The following is a 19,518-nucleotide window of genomic DNA, read 5'->3' on the forward strand; positions in this document are numbered from 1 at the left end:
TGTTGCCTTTGATAATGCAAATTTAAAATTCTCGTTGTATATGGTATTTGATAGAATATTCACAAAAAGTGTAATATATAACATTTTTGTAAATCGTACATATATTAAAGTTTTATTTATATGTACATGTAGATTTACACACACACACACACACACATATATATATATATATATTTATATATGATGTGGGATAGTTTCACAGTTCTATATCTACAAGGAGTAGGTCTCTTATGAGACGATCTCACGAATCTCTATCTGTGAGACGGGTCAATCCTACCGATATTCACAATAAAAAGTAATAATCTTAGCATAAAAAATAATATTTTTCATGGATGATCCAAATAAGAGATATGTCTCACAAAATACGACCTGTGAGACCGTCTCACGCACGTTTTGCTATCCACGAGATAGGTTGATTAGATCCATGACTATATTGAAAAGTAATACTTTATACATAAAAAAATGTTAATATTTGAATTAATTGATTTATTATTTTCCATACTACAAGTTATTTATGCCTTCTTTTTTTTAACCTAAAAATTTATCCAAACATATACTTTATTTCCGAGTTGATTAGATACATACTTCATCCATTTATACATTTATTTTATGAAATAATAAGTTATTATTCCGTTGATCAGTTAATAACTTTAAAATTAATTTAAATTCCTGATAATATTAAATTCCTGATAATATAAAAATTCAAAAAACCCGGTCAGGTCCGTCTTATTACAGTATACGTAGGTTTAATATATATATTTAATAAATTGGCATCCCTACAATTTCATAAATGACATTAAAATGATATTAATATGGAGAGGACTACCATTTAAAACCCCCACAACAACAAACTAATTTAGCTTGTGTAATTTAATTTAATTATTATAATTATTATTATCATCATCATCATCATCATTCACATACAGTATATTTCTTTATCTTTATTAAACACTTTAGATTTTGCATTGTAATTTTGGAAATTCAGTTCGTTTAAAGTTTGAACGTCTGTGATTTTTTACGAGTTTATAAATATTAAAAACATGAAGTTTATGATATGTATAACGAATCAACTTTGCTCAAATTTAAATTAAAATCTAAAAATATTGAAAGAAGTTAAAATTCAAATTAAATGTTCCAATTACGTTTTGGTTCATGCATGCATTAACTTTATGTATCTAACTCGAGATATATATTAGTAGATTATAAAATTTCTTTTTTTAATGTTTTGAATGTCCAAAAAATGATTTATAGCATAAAAATGAATAAAATTATGTGAGTATAGTACTATTGTTACTTTTTTTTTTAAAGTTCGAAACTACATTATAATTTCCTTGTTAATATAAATAAACAAATTTCTATTATTTAATATTCACACATACAGACTTTAATTAATCATAAAAACTCAAGAGAAAACGTTTTACGGAATAACTTTGTGAGATAGATTTTCAACCCAACTTGACAAATAAAAAGTATAGTTTTATATGTCCAACATATTATTTTTCACTATAAAACTATCATATTTTTTAGTTATATCATGAATAAATATTGTGCAACATATACTGATTTGAGTGAAATATCATTTTTATGTCAAAAATATATTGTATAATATATGTTGATTTGAGTAAAAAAAATCATTTTTTTATATCAAAAGTAATAATTTTCATGGCAGCTATGGACCGAGTCAACCTTTCTCACATGGCAGCTATGGACCGAGTCGAGCTTTCTCACGGATGTACATTCGTGAAATCGTTGCACATGAGATCTACTCTTATTTTTGGATTAAGACATTCTATCAAAACAAAATTCAATGTGTTATGATCGGATCCAACTGAACCCAATGAACCAAAGATTCTCAAAATCAGTAGATTAGAAATTAGTATACAATAAAAGTAAATGAAATACAAAAATACAATTGCACGAATAATTGTTTATGGAAGTTCGAATGATAAAACTCTTCTACGTCTCACCTTCTTCTGTGTTTATAAAGATTTCACTGAAAAACTTTGATAATTACAAATATTGCAACTACACACTTCAGCATGACCTACCAACTGTCTTATTGAAACTCTTAGCACACCACTTAAACACCTTTTAATAAAATATGCACATAACTCTTTCTATTAGTTACAAAACTCAATATACAATTGAGTACTAGTTTCAGAAGATGCACTTTCATTGTCCTTAAAGATGAGACCAGTTCTGTCTCTAGAATGCTTTTGTAACTATTGCACATTTTCTAGTGAAAATGAAGACTTGTTCTGTGAATTTATCGGCTGAGCCAACTTTTTGTTATCATTCAGTAGCATATAGTAATATGCATTTACTTTTTCATTAGCAATCTTGATAAAACATCCACGACTCATTTTTCTTTAAAAGTTCTATTTTTTTTTCTACTCCTAATTCGGCCGATACATATATATAAAATATTTTGACACCATTTTAAATTAAAACAACCAACTATATTTGAAACTCAAAAGAAGAATTCAAAACATGATATCGTCAACCGTTTTGCCAAACCTAAACTATCAATATTTCAAAATATACTAAAACTACCAACCTCTCAAAAACCACTCAAAATCAATCATAATAAAAGTCGTAAAAATCTTTAACATAAACTTTAAATAGTAAATCATAATCATAATGCAGAAAATCTAGCGTTGATCCTCGGATTATGTGCACATTCAGTCCAGTAAGATCAACCGTCAAGTCCCTCCACATCAATATTATCATGCTCACCTGCATCCATCACACTTAGTGAGTCTAAAGACTCAGCAAACCATGATCTTTATAACAAGTACCGGGCGATGGGGACATCAGCGGCACTCTCACCCATCAACTGAGCATCGGCCTTACATATTATCGTATCATCGTATTAGAAACAATTACTTCATTTTCTTCAAAATTTTGTATTTTCATCAATTTATAAAATTCATGCATATAATAATCATTTTTCTTTTAAACCAAGCATGCAACATATCTTTTAGCGTTAATGTTTCATCATAAAATTCCATAAACATTTAAAATAATCATATTAACATTTTTTACAGCATTTCGAGCACTGCCATGACGTTTACTATTTTTCAGGTGTAAAATGAACGTTTTACCCCTAGACGTAAAATTTCACGATTTTGATTTTTCTTATTTCCGTTGACTCTAGACCATCCCAAATAATTGTTTAAGCCTAAATAAATTTTTTTATGTTTTTATTTAGCTTAAATTCGAGACTTTTTATTCATTTCGTAATTATTAATTCGTAGCGCGTTTTAATCCCGAATTAATTTCAAACTTTATTATAAAATTCTCAAATTTAACACATAGACTTTTTATATTTAATTCACCCTCGTGAACCATGATTTGGTCCTCGTTGAACCACGGTTCAACCCTTAACCAAAGAAACCCTAAAATCGAGCCATCCTAGCAAACCCTCGAACCAACTTGCGTTTTCATAGAGCCAAGCCCGAGCCCTCTTGAGCCAACTCCTGCCCAGACCTACCCTGGACCCGACTGAACCCACTGGACCTCTAGGACCTAGCCTTAACCCGTGCCGAAGACACCTGCACAAGACAGCAGCTGCGGCCGAGATGCCCTCTCCACTAGGACTCTTTGAAACCCAGCTAGGAACCTTGCCCTCGAGCCACAATCGAGCCCAGCCCCTATTGAACCCCCTCAGTACCCTACAGACCTAGCTTGGCCCCTGGCCCCAGCCGCGATCCCTCCCTTAACCTGCTGCTCTCTCGAGTGGGCTTGGGAAGAGTCCCATCTTGCATGGGCTCTTCCCTAGCCGTCGAGCTTGGGTCCTAGCCACGACCCAACCACGTCCCATCCCAGCCCTGTCCTAGCCATGCACCGTGGTTCCCCCTTAACCGATCGTTTGACATCAAAGCGTGCAATATGATTCCAGCTTGTTCTATTTCGTGTGCAACCTATCACTGTGCATCATAGGACTCTTAAACTCGTGTAAAAATGTTCCATCTTGATCCTATAACACGGCAGCCCCTTCACGCCAATTTGTAACAAGTTTTGGGACAAAAATCATAACTTAAACACATACTCATGCATAAAAACAAAAATAATAAAAAGGGATTCATGTTTTTCATACAAACAATAGTCAAATCCATAATAGGGTGTGCTAGATGAGAAAAGGAAGAATTATGGCGTGCCTTTGCGTATATTACACACAAAATTATATTGACGATGCGAAGAACGGAGACGAGAACCCTTGGTTGAATAATCCTTGCAAAACCAAAGCTTTGCCTTGAAGAAAATATCGTGTGTGCATGTGTTTGAGGGGGAGAGTCCTTGTGCTTGAGGGGAGGGGCGTGAATATTGAAAGGAATGGGGGGAGTATTTGTGCTTATTTATTTGATAAATAATAAGTGTGCAAGCCTAGACCAATTAGCATGGTACAATAGGTCCAATAAGCTCATTAGTGCATTTAAAAATTATTTCGTTTAGGAAAGTTCGTGAAGTTATTAGCCGAGTTGTCAAAAAGTTCGTATTTTCGATGAAAATCGAATAACGTTAAAAATTACGTCTCGGAGTATAAAATCAGCTCAAAACTCTTTATTTTCAAAAAATCATAAAGCATCAACCTTATTTTAAATAATTAAAAACAATTATTTAATAAAAATATTTTCCATTTTTCAGCCCTCGGTCTCCGTTCCTCGATCGCATCTCGAATAATCTTTTAAAAATACAGTTTTATGCATTAAGTAGAAAACTACTTTAAAGCCATATAAACATATCAAACATAATCAATTTAAGTAATTAAAATAATTTAATTAGCTATTTCCATCTTCCTAGATTTGCATGCAGTTGAATTACGTCTTTTTAATTTTGGATCTTACATTTCCCTTAACATAAAGTTCAATAATCTTAAACTTATTAAACTTAAAATCAATTCTCATAATTAATCTTACATTTCCATCAAAACCTAAAATCTCATATTACCTATTTTATACTTCTAAATATCGTCGTAGTATTCTAATGATCATTCCTTATATGAAAGTCTCAAAATTAACTCAACTAATAATCACACATCATAAGTATTTTCTTCGAAAACCTACATGTCCCAAAAGCATTCATAATCTTCACGATTAACTTATGACCCAAAAAGTAGAACATCAGTACTAAAATCCAAAAATCGATATAGTCAAATCATTTTCAACATTTCCTAACGCCCATTAACCAACTTCTAACATAACCAACATGTATTTAAATCTCAGTTTCTAGTCATGAAGCATATACTAATCCTTTTTTGAGCAACTTTTAAGCATATAAAACATAAAATCTCAAAATCTACTAAACATGTAACGTAAACGTATAATTCATGCAATCATCATGCAGGTAACATCATAAAAATCATATAAAGCAATTAAACTTATAGATTCGATACTTGTCGACTGAGCTTCCCGGCACTAACGGTGGCACAGCCCTTAGCAGGAACATTGCTCTGATACCAACTGAAACGTCCACTACTCGTTTTTCTTAAAAAGTACTAATTTTTTTCTACTCCTAATTTGGCCGATACATATATATAATATTTTGACATCATTTTAAATTAAAACAACCAACTATATTTGAAACTCAAAAGAAGAATTCAAAACATGAAATCGTCAACCGTTTTGCCAAACCTAAACTATCAATATTTCAAAATATACTAACACTACCAACCTCTCAAAAACCACTCAAAATCAATCATAATAAAAGTCGTAAAAAAATTTAACATAAACTTTAAATCATAAATCATAATCATAATGCGAAAAATCTAGCACTGGTTCTCGGGTTATTTGCACCTTCAGTCCAGTAAGATCAACCGTCAAGTCCCTCCACATCAATATTATCATGCTCACCTGCATCCATCACACTTAGTGAGTCTAAAGACTCAGCAAACCATGATCTTTATAACAAGTAATATGTATACAATCACATGCAACAGTGAAAATACTTTTACGTAACAAAACATTTCATGAACAATGCATAAGCATAAACATTTTTCATATCCTCATAAACATATTCATTTTCATCATATACGTATACATTTTCCTTTTAGTTGAATTCAGATCGTTAATTGTGAGTTTCGTATTAGCTGAATGTCGATGGATCCATCTACGTGTAACCACAGTACTGGGCGGCGGGGACATCAACGACACTCTCACCCGTTAACTTAGTCTTGACCTTACATATTATCGTATCATCGTATTAGTCACAATTACTTCACTTCCTTCTACATTTCATATTTTCATCACTTTATAAAATTCATGCATATAATAATCATTTTTCTTTTAAACCATGCATGCATCATAGCTTTTAGTGATAACGTTTCTTCATAAAATTCCATAAACATTTAAAATAAACATATTAACATATTTTACAGCATTCCGGGCACTGCCATGATATTTACTATTTTTCAGATGTAAAATGACCGTTTTACCCCTAAATGTAAAATTTCTTGATTTTGACTTTTTCTTATATTCGTTGACTCTAGACCATCATCCCAAATAATTATTTAAGCTTAAATAAATTTTTTGATATTATTATTTAGCTTAAATTCGAGGCTTTTTATTTATTTCGAAATTAATAATTCGTAGGGCATTTAATTCCCTAATTAATTCAAACTTTAATATAAAATTTCTAAATTTTAAACCCTAATCTTACCTTGTGAGCCGTGAACCACCCCCGTGGACCCACGGTTCAAGCCTTATCCCATCAAACCAAATTTTCGAACCCTAGACAAGAACCCTCGAGCCAAGCTTGAGCCACCTTTAGCCAACTCCTGACCAGAACCTCTATGGACCCTACTAGACCCACTAGACCCCTAGGACTCGACCCTAGTTCGCGCGGAAGCTACCTACACCAGATGAGTGCTGTGGCCGAGAAGCCCTTACAAGACTATGACTCTTCGAAACCTAGCTAGGACCCTTACCCTCGAGCCCACACCGAGCTCAGCCCCTCGTGGACCCTCTCAGGACCCTACAGACCTAGCTTGGCCCCTGGCCCCAGCCGCGAACCTCCTTGCGCTGCTGCTACTCTCGGGTGGCTTTGGGAATAGTCCTAGTTCGTTTGGACTCTTCCCTAGCCGACTAGCTTGAGTCCTAGCGTGGCTAGGACTCATATCCAGACCCAACCACGTCCCAGCCCAGCCATGGTCAAGCCCTGGCCGAGCCATACACCGTGGTTCCCTTATAACCGAACCCTTGCAATCACACATGTAATATTTCTTTTAGCTTGGTTCCATGACCCGTTCAGCCTACGTCTTGGTGTCTAAGGACTCTAAAACTCATATAAAAACGTCCCATCTTGGTCCTTAATCATGACAGCCCCTTCAGACAATTACATATCAAGTTTTGGGACAAAAATCATACCTTAGTCATCCATGAATGCATAAGAACGAAAATATTCAAAAGGGCAACATGTTTTTCATAAAAAAAATAATCAAATACATATTAGGGTGTGATAGATGAGAAAAAAAAGAATTATGGCGTGTCTTTGCGTATTTTACGCACGAAAAATATGTTGAGATGCGAAGAACGGCGACGAATGACCTTGGCTGGATTTTTCCTTCAAAACCGATTCTTTCCCCTTGCAAAGTATCGTGTGTGCCATGTGTTTGAGGGGAGGAAGAGTCCTTGTGTGTGTTGTGGTGATGGGGCGTGTATAATCAAAATAATGGGGATGGTTTGTGTTTTAAATAATTGATAATTATTAAGTGTGCAAGCTTAGGTTCATTAGTATAGTATACTACGTCCATTAAGCTCATTAGTGCATATTTAAAATATTTATTTTAGGAAAGTTCATGAAATTATTAGCCTAGTTGTCAAGAAGCTCGTATTTTTGTTGAAAATCAAATACCGATAAAATTACATCTCGGCGTATAAAATCACCCCAAAACTTCTTATTTTCAAAAATACCATAAAGCATCAACCTCATTTTGATAAATAAAAACATTAATAAAAATATTTTCCATTTTTCAGCCATCGGTCTCCGTTCCTCGATCGCCTCTCGAATAACCTTTAAAAAACACAGTTTTTGCATTCTAAAATAAAAGTACATTTTAAACATGTAAACATGCCTACCATAAACAATTTATGCAATAAAACAATTTAATTAAAATCATAAGAAATTTAATATCTTGTATGTATGTGGTTCATGTGAACCTCCAAATTTTCGGGACGTTATACTTGAGCTTACTCACCTTATACTTAAGACCGTCACAATTGTCCTTTTGTAAATAATCGGACTTTCACTATGACTAATTTCTCGAATGATTGATATAGCTTTGAGTAGTCTTATACCATATTATGCAATGCTTTAATAAGATAATAATGTTTAAATTTTTTTGAGTCAAAGTTAAATACATCATCATTTGTTGTTTCCAAATCAGCAACAACCATCAGGAACTGGACTTTCGTATAACCATTTTCACTGGATTGGAAATCTATGCCAGAAGACTCATTATTTGAATCAGCTAATTTGCTTTTGTTTTCTTTAGGAACCATAACTTTTCCGCATTTTTTGTCTCCCTTCTTGAATTATTTATGTTTCCTTGAATCATCTTTCTTAGGCTTATGACACTCGGTAGTGAAATATCATTTCTTTCCACAGTTGAAACAAGTCATATCATTATCAGATGAATCTTTCTCGCAGATTTTGTTTTGATTCTGATACTGCCTTTGATTCTTCTTCATTAATCTTCAAATATTTATTTACAAACAGTGAGATTACATCATTGTTGATATGTTCATAAGTCTTTTAAGTACATGGTTCAGTAGTGGCAAATAACAGTCCTTGTTTCAAGTTCAAACTCATATGTCTTCAAATATGCAAACAGATCATGTAGTTCTACTTTGATCAAATACTTGGATTCTCTCATTGCAATGGTTTTGACATTTCATTCTTTTGGAAGTGCTCTCATGACTTTAGGAACAATTTCTCTGTTGGTTTATTAATTTCCAACAGCAGTTAATTCAATTATTATGGTGTTGAATCTTTCATTCAATTCATTCAAAGATTTTCCTAGATTCATCTTCCAGTTTTGAAATTTTTGCATAACCATATTGAGTTGTTTTCTTTGTTCTGATCATTTCCTTCACATAATTGAGTTAACTTTTCCAAGATTTCTTTGGAAGTGGATAATATTTTGATTTTGCTGAATGTAATCTTGTCAAGATTTGTATACATAATATCCTTGGTCACATTGTAAAGATTCACCTTTTTCTTGTCTTCTATAATTCATTCGATCATATGAGATTTTCCATGATTAATGGCAACATTACTATTTATCTTCATGGTATACATTGATCCATCAGTAATCCCATACCACATATCATCATCTTGAGTTGCAAGGTGAGCTTGCATTATGATATTCCAATAATCAAATTCTTCCTTTGAGAACATTAGAATCTGTTTGAATGAAGCCATCGATATCAACCGTTCAGAGATCAAGATAAACCCTCTTTGATACAACTTGTTAGGATCAGTTGAGTTGTTTAGAGGGGAGGATTGAATAATTAACTCATATAATTTTTTTTCTTCTAAGCTTAAGGGATCTCAACTGGTGTTAGCAATCAATATCAAATCTCGATCTTCTGAGTGCAGTAGACAACTTGAATAATCAGTGCGAAAATAGTCCAATTGAACTCAGTGAACCAAAATTCTCAAAATTAGTAGACCAAAAATCAGAAAACAATAAAAGTAAATGAAATGCAGAAAGTAAGTGCACGAAGATTTGTTTATGGAAGTTTGAAGAACAAAATCTATATATCTCTATCATTATTCTATTTCTAGAAAGATTTCACTAAAAAACTTTGAAAATTACAAAAATTACAACTACTCGCTTCAACATGACCTACCAAGTATCTTACTGAACTCTTAGTACACCAGTAAAACAATTTTAAATAAAACCTGTACAAAAAAAGGACCTTTTCTATCAGTTAGAAGACTCACACTTTAATTAATGAATATTTGATATAATTGTGAGTGAAAATATTCAATACATATGATACTTAAAATAAATCAAATAAGATTTGAAGTGTATTCTTGATAATATATCGGTAGAAAATGAATCTCAGGCAAAAGAAGTATGCTATTCATAGAGTGTGTACAGAAAATTCTGATTCTTGAACTTGGCTTTAGATAGAGGGATTGCAATGTAAAGATTTGCAAGTATGTAAATCAATTGATCTGAGGTCATAACAAAAATAGTACTTGGTGCTCGATTTCATTTGGATTTTTCTCAAAACAGAATATGACAATAAATGTCTGAGACATTGATATAAACCGTAATAATAAATTTGTCTTAATATCCAAAACATTATCTTAATCATATGATTGTTGATGATTTAGTTTGTCCAGATGAGGAAAAGTTCAAACTATTCAGCTGACACCATGATTTAGTAGGGCCAATATATATTAAGTCAAATTCAGTGAAGATTTCTCGTACTAAAATCAGTAGTCCTATAAAGATATCTTCTAAGATAATTGCAATATGTCTTCTGAAATATGATTTTGCTGAATTATACTTGTTCGTTGAATTTTAGATATTTTCAGTGTAAGGCACCGTCACTCTAATCACATTTAATTAACATGCAATAATTAATTGGCACCAGAAAATGGTTTAAAATAGACCTTTGTTATAGAAAAATTATGGCATTATCTTTCCGTAAATAAAACATGCCAGAAAAATTAGAAAAAAAATTATATCAAAACTAGGACATCAACAAAACAAAATAACGCATATATAAGTGTCAGCCATGCACAACAAAAACAAAAATTATCCAACAAAAAAATAGATCCAACAAAACTTGATAACAACGCAAATAAATCCAAAGAACGATACAAGAATCTCAAAACATAATAAAAATACTTGGGGCATCTCTCGGTAATATATAACGACTCTATAATACATATAAATATCTAGGAGAATTGACAACAAGACCCAACCTCAACCACGTGCTCCACTGCGGAGTCTCTACCTGGTGCTGCAAAATCACTTGTGTGATCTACCATGATGCCCATAAATAGCCACAACAGCCTCCCGAACTGATGTTAGGAATCTCGTATGACACAGATAAATATTAATAAAGTAAAGATAAATCATGCATAAAAATATAAATGGATGGTTATGCAAGGCATATAGCTGGACTCAAAGTACACTGGATAAACATGAGCAAATAAATGGTACGATAACAACTGGAATAGTGCTCGAGCTAATACACATAGGAGTCACATCGTCATGCGCTAAACTGCCCTGGTCTAAGTATGTTATGTATGTCATGCAGTGCTAAAACAAACACTCATGACTCAGTCTCTATACCTCTACCAAAGATACAATAGGAATGACAAAACAAACAAAACATTCAGCTCAAATTTCTCAATAATAACTCAACAATTCTAAATCTACCAATATTTCTATAATCTAATAATTATCGCAATGTCGATAATCTCTCAATATCCCACAAAAATATTCGACAATAAATTCTAGGTCAATCAAAATATAACTTCTAAACAACCAACTCTGGTTATAGATAATCAACCAATAACCAATATTAGCGCGATATTCGAACACAAACTCGAACTATATCGAATGGAAAAAACCTCACTTTATCAACACATCAACAATATTCACCAATATGACAATAACTAATTCAACAATAAATTATAGATCGTCAGAGAATATACCTTGAACTCATACAAATGTCAAACCTACTACATTAAACCAATATTATAGCAATGATTGTGCGATTAACGCAACGAAAAAATTTAATTCAAAGTGATGAAACTTCCACTTTCCGGTAGCTTAGAATAAACTGAAATAAAAGGTGAAATTCGAGCTTGAAACATGCTTAAAACTCTTCAAAAATCAATAAAAAAAAATGAGTAGGTTTGAACAACGGCTGCTTACGGTGGAGATGTGGTGGCAGCAGCTGGAAAGTAATCACTCAAATCATCGTGCTAAAAGTTTAATAGTTGGAAATAAAAATTGTGAAATGTGACTTTGGAGTAATGATACTCGTACTCGTACTCGTGTACACTATATTATTATTTGACATCGTGTACTTGCTATTTTATCGAGCTTGAATTCAATTGAATTTTTACCAAGAATTTTACAATGCAAGTTTTGCTCGATCAGTGATTTCAAACTGCTTGTAATTACCAAAGTTTTTTAGTGCAAGCATTCCACGATGAAGAAGCGATGACTGATGTAGGAGCGTTGAAATCTTCAAATATCCAGAAACAATTTTGCATTCAAATTAATTTTTTCTTTTATTTTGCTCAACATTCTTCACCTATTTCTACTGAGTCATTTGTTCAATCATTTTTGGTAAGCCTACTTCTGCATAGGTCAACAGATTGACTTGCTGAAATCTCTACTAACAAAAATCAAATTTCAGTGTTGGTTACCCCAACCGAATATATTTTTTGGCTGAATCTATTCACCACCTTTAAATTTTGGTATCGATCCTAACAAGTAATATCAGAACGGTCAAAATGTGCGAAATTTCAAAATAAATTCGGGAAAAATTGATTCAGCCGTGTGAAGAAAATGAGCAGACCAAAGAAAAAAAGCTATTTGTGGCCATATAGAAGTTTGACAATATCAAGATGAAGCCTCGAGAATCTATGTCTAATTCTGATGAAAGGGTTAGTGAAATCATAATAAAACTCAGTGCACTTGGAAAAATGTACAGCAACCGAGAAGTATGACTGATATATCTAGTCGTCCGAAAAATATCAAAAAGACATAGATAACCACTGCTACTCATCTTGGTGGGAAAATTCAAGCCAATAAATTTTAACTTTGCACCAAGATATAGGATGTTTAATCTAAGTTCAACGAAAAGATTGATGATATTAGTTTTCAGTTATCATCTATTCTCGCCTACCTGAAGCTATCATCTGGTCTTGACAAAAAAAGGAAGAGAAGGGATCAAATAGTTCTAGTCAGCTAAGACCGTCTACTGAGCCTCATAAGAAATCTATCAATCAGTTTAGAAGATAATCAGTACCGATTCAGTTAGTTTAGTTGTACATGTTTTTTAAATCAATTAATTCGGTATTTTGACATAATTTTGTCAAACATAAAAAATGGAGAAATTTTTGGAACATTTTAGTTTTGGTGATTGGAAAAAGAAACCTTACCAAACTAAATTCTAAAGGTAAAATGAACACATAAATCTTACTAGTACAAATTTAACTGATAAGTCAAGCATGAAGGACACTGTTAGCTAAACTGATTCTTGGTTGACTGATTTGGGTCCACCGATAGTCTATCAAACAAAATAACATCTTTTCACTTTCTAGTATATCAGTCAGATAAGTGATTAAGGATCAGAGTCAACTGATAAAGCTTTTCGTATTTACAAGTTAATGATTAAAGTTCATAGCTACAGTAAGAATTCTGCATATATCAAAACCGTCAAGTTAAATCAGGATAGAGACCATATATTGACAAAGCTTAAAGAGCAAGTCAAAGGAAGAAAGTCTCAAGATCTTCAGATCGATGACAGAGAAGTCCTATGCATGAAAGGGCGGTTATGCGTACCCGACAACGATAACCTTCTCCAAGAGGTAATGACAAAAAAGCACAAGTCAAAATTATCAGTTTTTCCTGGTAGTACAAATGTACAGAGACCTTGAGAAGATTTTTTGGTGGAATGGAATGAAAAAAGAAGTATTAAAGTTTGTCTCTAAATGCCAAGTCTGTCAGTAGGTCAAAGCAGAGCACCAGTGGCCTGGAAGATTACTGCAACCTTTAGAAATCTCAGAATGGAAATAAGAGCATATTTCAATGGATTTGATGGCGGGATTATCAAAGTCAAGGCAGAGTAATGACGAAATATGGATAATCGCAGATAGACTCACAAAATCGGTACACTTCCCGCCCATCCGTGATAAGTGTAAGAATTGCACGTATTTTATACGAGAATCCATTTGAATTACGTTAGTTTCAGACAGAATTATGCTTGGTATTTATTGTTTTTGTATCGTGCAGGAGATGAACAACTACTGGAGAATTGATGGCAATTAAGGACATTTTTTTATTGCAAAATGTTGAGGAACTAGAACCGCAACACCAAGGATCAAACGCTGCGGCGCTTGCGGCGCCAAGGATCAAGTGCCATAGCGCTAGGACATTCGAACAATCAGTGACGCAGCACCACGGCGCTGATGGCGCTAGACTGCTGAACAATAGGCGCCTAGACGCTACGCCGTCAGCGCCAGACTTCGACCCAGCGGGCGCTGGATCACCAACGCCGCAGCGCTAGTACCTGCAAAGACTCGATAAATAGGCTTCAACTCACGGGCTTGGACTAAAGATAAAAGATGTAATATGGTTTTAGATGAAGGACAACCGTTTTTAGAGAAGAAATGCAAGGAGAGACAAGAACAGAAGCATGAGATGAAGAATTGGGGCCCAAAGATTGATCGTAACGATGAAGAACAACGAATCTGGGGACAGAGACGTCACTTCTGATTTGTTATCTAATCTTTTGCCTTTTTATCTTTCGTGTTGAGATGTCTAAACTTTCAAACATACGTTGATTTTGTTTAGATTTCATTATGAACTAACTTTTCAATTCTAGAGAATGATGTAGCTTTGTTGATAAGATAATTTTGATTCGGTTGTTTATATGATTGAATTCATTTTGGTTTAATTGTGTTTCCTTGTTTTAAATCACTTTCAATTTACTTGCTATAAATTGTTTGTTATTTGATTAATTCTACAACTCGGGAAAGGGACTAGAATTATATATCATTAAAGACTCATTGTTAAATGTTTATGTTGTTCAGAAAGAGCATAACTTTAGCGAGGTCTAGGTAAGATCATCATTTGAATATATCATTTGAACTTAGATTTTTATTAGGAATGTTTGAATCAAAGTTTGAATGATTACAGTTTATTCATCACTTGGGAAAGTGGTGAATAAAATAATTAAGTGTTCTCGGCTGTTAAACGAGTGGAATTCATGGATATAAATTCGACCGGGAATAACTATCGTGGAAGTTTAGTGAAATCACTCCTCTAAATATTTTCTCTCATTGATATCTTCTCAATTCGGTGATTCAATTCATATTTATTTCTAATTAGTTCGTCTTAATTATACCAACACTCTTATTGATTCTTCTAAATAAATTTGTGACTATTTTAATTACAAGCACCGTTAAACATTTAATTATACACTCATCGGGGGAATGATACTTTACTCTCATTTATTAAAACTTGACAACCGTGCGCTTGCGAGCAGAAAATACGTAACAAGTTTTTGGCGTCGTTCCCGGGAAGTGTCAAATTTAAATTTATATCAGTATTGTTACCAATTAGTCTAGATTTTAATTTAGATTTGTTTTTATTTTATTTTATAATAACTGATTTGTTCATCTTCCTGTTTGACAGTGCATGCGAAGATCGCAAAGTCCTGAATTGCTTATCTTTGATCCTGAGATCGAATGAATTGCAAATAGATTAAGAAAAGCAAGAAGAGAAGATATCCAAGCAATGGCTGAAAACAGAGAGGACGCGAGACGTAACCCGCCAGAAGCTATACCTATCAGAGATCACTTCAGACCAGTGATCAACGAACATTATTCTGCCATTGCTCGGGGGACCATAAATGCAAATAATTTTGAGCTGAAGCCTGCACTGAAAAATATGGTTCAACAGAACCAATTTGCGGGAACAGCCACTTCAGATCCTCACATTCATTTGATAACTTTCCTAGAGATTACTAATATGATAAAGATTAATAATGTATCTGATGATATTATTAGACTGCATTTGTTCCCGTTTTATCTCAGTGACCAAGCAAGAGGATGGCTCCAATCGATTTCCTTGGGGAGCATCACGACATGAAGGAGTTGGCAACGATGTTCTTGCGAAGTATTTTCCCCATGCGACGTCTACACAGTTGAATATCAAGATCAGCATTTTTAGGCAGACTGACTTTGAGCAGTTGTATGAGGCGTGGGAAAGGTATAAAGAGTTGTTGAGGAGGTGCCCGAACCATGGTTTTGAAGACTGAGTACAGATTGAATTATTCTACAACGGTCTGAATGGGCAAACACGAGGGACTGTGGATGCAGCGGCTGGTGGCACGATATTTGCCATATCAGCCTGATCAAACGTATGATTTTCTTGAACAAATGACTATTAATAGCTACGAGTGGCCGTTTGAGAGGTCAGGAGTAAAGATGACAGTTGGAGTTTATGCTTTGGATCATATTACATCACTCACTGCCCAAGTTACAACATTGACTATGCAGATTGCAACTATGAATAGGGTGAGCACAACAGAGGGTGAAGATGCACCGGTTGTTGTTGAAGAATCTCATCTTCTTGAAAAAGCTCAATACATCAACAACAAGAATTTGGGTGGTTATGGAGGATATCAGGTAATCCTCCCCATAATACTTATCATCATGGTTTAATAAATCACAAGAATTTTTCTCATGCAAATAATAAGAATGTATTGAATCCTTCACTGGGGTTCAATACACCAAATAGGAAAGAGAAGCCATCATTTGAGAATTTAGTTGGGACATTTGTTACTGAATCTGGTAAGAGGATGGCTAGGATTGTGTCTAGGCCTGAAAACCTAGAGACCCACATGGCAAATATTGGTGCTTCCTTAAAAATCCTTGAGTCACATCTTGGGCAGATAACGAGGCAACTCGCGTCTCAACCATCAGGCACAATACCAAAGCCTGCAGACCCAAATTTGAGATAAGTGAATGCAATTTTCATAATGATGAGATTGGAATGATAGAAGAAGAAGAGGAAAATGTTGATCCCACACCCATCCGGGAAGAGAAGCCAACACCAAGCAAAGAAATCCGAGGTAAGAAAGGTAAGAGTTACAATTTAGATCAGTGTATTGATATTTCTTTACTTCTCAATCTCCAGAGATTTATACAATTGAATGCTGAGTTTCAAAAGAAAAAAGGTCATGAAGATCTCAAGAACCTACATACTAACATTCAGCCTGCAGATCAGGAGGAAGTGACACTTATTGAAAGAGGCGACGAGGGGATACAAAGAAATCTTCCACAGAAGCTGCATGACCCCGGAGAATTCGTTGTACCATGTGAAATAAAGGGCCAAATAATTGGAAAAGCTATTTGTGATTCAAGAGCGAGCTTGAATATAATGCCAAGTTCTCTCTACGAGAAACTTGGACTGAGCAGGATGAAACCCACAGAACTAATCTTGCAGCTGTCAGATAAATCGGTCAAGGTACCGGTGGGTTTTGTGGAAGATGTTGAAATTCAGATCGATAAACTGAGGCTTCCAGCAGATTTCGTTGTGCTCTCCATAGAGAATAGTCAAAATGTTCATGTCTTTCTAAGACAACTATTCTTGGCTTCTGCTGGAGCTGTAATTGATGTGAAACGAGGAAGTGGACCATGGAGTCGAAAGTCAGAGGGTGGAGATTAAGGTATCCAAGAGATCACATGACCCACCTTGAACAGAAAGGACAGTCAGGCTGACGACATTAAACCAAGCACTTATTTGGAGGACAACCCAATCAGTATCTTTTAATGCTTTAGTTATTTATTTATATTCAGTAGTATAATTGTTTTGCATTTTAATGTTATTAAATTATTCTTGTGACATTTAGACATTGATACATGTTTTAATATGTAGGTAAGGGCTAAAAGGAGGCGTGGATAGGAGCTTAAGTGATCAAAATTTTGGGAGTATTAGCGCCTAGGCGCCAAGTACTAAGCATTGTAGCGCATGTTCGTGCGAAGAGTCAGCGCCTAGGCGCCACCACATCAGCATCGCAGCGCCATTATTTCCAAAGAACAGGTGCCGCAGCAACATATATCGAGGGCCGCAGCGCCAACCTTTTGAAAAAAGAAGCGCTAGGCATTAGTGATCAGCTCCACGGCACTCAATAGCCGAAGAGTAAGCGCGTGGCGCTAGTTCGTGCTATGAGGAAAAAACACTTCGAAATTTCATTCTCCTTCAAACCTAACAGCAGCGCCGCGCCTCTTTTCCTCTCCACCGACGGAAATCGCTCCCATTTACAAATTTCTTCTTCAAAACTCTACAAAACATCAACACAAACCATCCTCAAACCTATTTAATCTTCCTATCTCACTTACCAAGCGTCCTTTGACTTGTTGATTTCAACGAGAGTTCTCCAAAAAATCCATACCAGGCCATTTACAACATATTTTGGTCCTCTATCACAAGGTAATCATGTGTGGTGTTGTGATTCTCGATTTTAATGCTTTGGATTTGATGGAATTGAATTTTTGAGTTGTGGACACAATGTGTTCGATAAATTGCCTAAGTGAGTTTGTTCTTGAGGATTGTTGGATTTGAGATATTGCATGTTATAGCAGAACTAGTGCTCAAAATATTATTTTTTTATTGTGGTGGCTATATTCTTGGTACATCGTTGTTGCGAGGCGTTGTTGTAGTGACAATTGTTATCGTGCGAGATTGTTATTCGGTTGAGTCATGCCGCTGAAAAATAAGAGTAAACGCGGTCAACCTGGGGATGATGAGTCATCTCCGGCCAGTTTTGATAGACGACGGTTCTGGGATGTTGTTGCCGCTAAGAATTATACTAAATTGCTAGAAAAAAATATGCAGCTGGAGAGGAGTATGGATCAGAGCTACCCAAACTATGACACATTGGTTCTTGCCCGACAGTTGAATTGGGACGATTTTGCGAAGCCCTCTGCAGATGATGTGATGTCCCTTGTTAGGGAATTATATGCAAATTTGAAGGTAAAACACGAGGACTATCATGTGAAGATCATGGGACGCATGGTTGCCTTCGACAGTGAGACGATCAACTCGTTGTACTCGATGTCCAACTATGACACCGACGAGTACACGAAATTTATGAGAGAGGCCTACCCTATGAGTCGATCATTAATAAACATTGTGAGCCGTGCACAGTTTGGAAGCTCAATAATCAACGAGCCTCGATCACATTCCCAGCGACATCCATGAAGAGGTAGACATATAACTGGTATCATTTTGTAGCCTCGCGGTTGATGTCATTTGGGCATGTTTCAGATGTGACAAAGACAAAGACAGCTTTGGTTTACTGTATCATCACCGGCAAGACAGTGTATGCAAGTCGGGTGGTTATGAGTTCAATCTTGCAGGCTGTCCGGGGCACTTCCACATTTAGCATGCCCCATTCTTCGACCATCACTGATCTCTGTCACATAGCAGGGGTTACATGGGATGATAGTGAGGGACTGTTGCAGACGAAATATGATATCTCACTGGTTGAGGACCTCCCGAGAGATAAGAGACGGAGACAGATTGCTAATGGTCCGGGCGAGACTTCAGGGAGTGGAGCATAGCCACAGCCCTCTCCACGGGCACCACACGCACGATAGGCAGGTACTGGGATGGGACAGAGGGTTCACGAGCGTCTCGATGATCTAGAGCGCATGATGAGGAGATAGTGGCGGATCACTCTCGATTACATAGATTATATGCACGATTTCACTCGTGTGCTTGCACAGCTCTTCCCTACGACCAGCACC

The sequence above is a fragment of the Primulina tabacum genome, chromosome 5, assembly GCF_025594145.1.
Source record: "Primulina tabacum isolate GXHZ01 chromosome 5, ASM2559414v2, whole genome shotgun sequence".
Classification (NCBI taxonomy): Eukaryota; Viridiplantae; Streptophyta; class Magnoliopsida; order Lamiales; family Gesneriaceae; genus Primulina; species Primulina tabacum.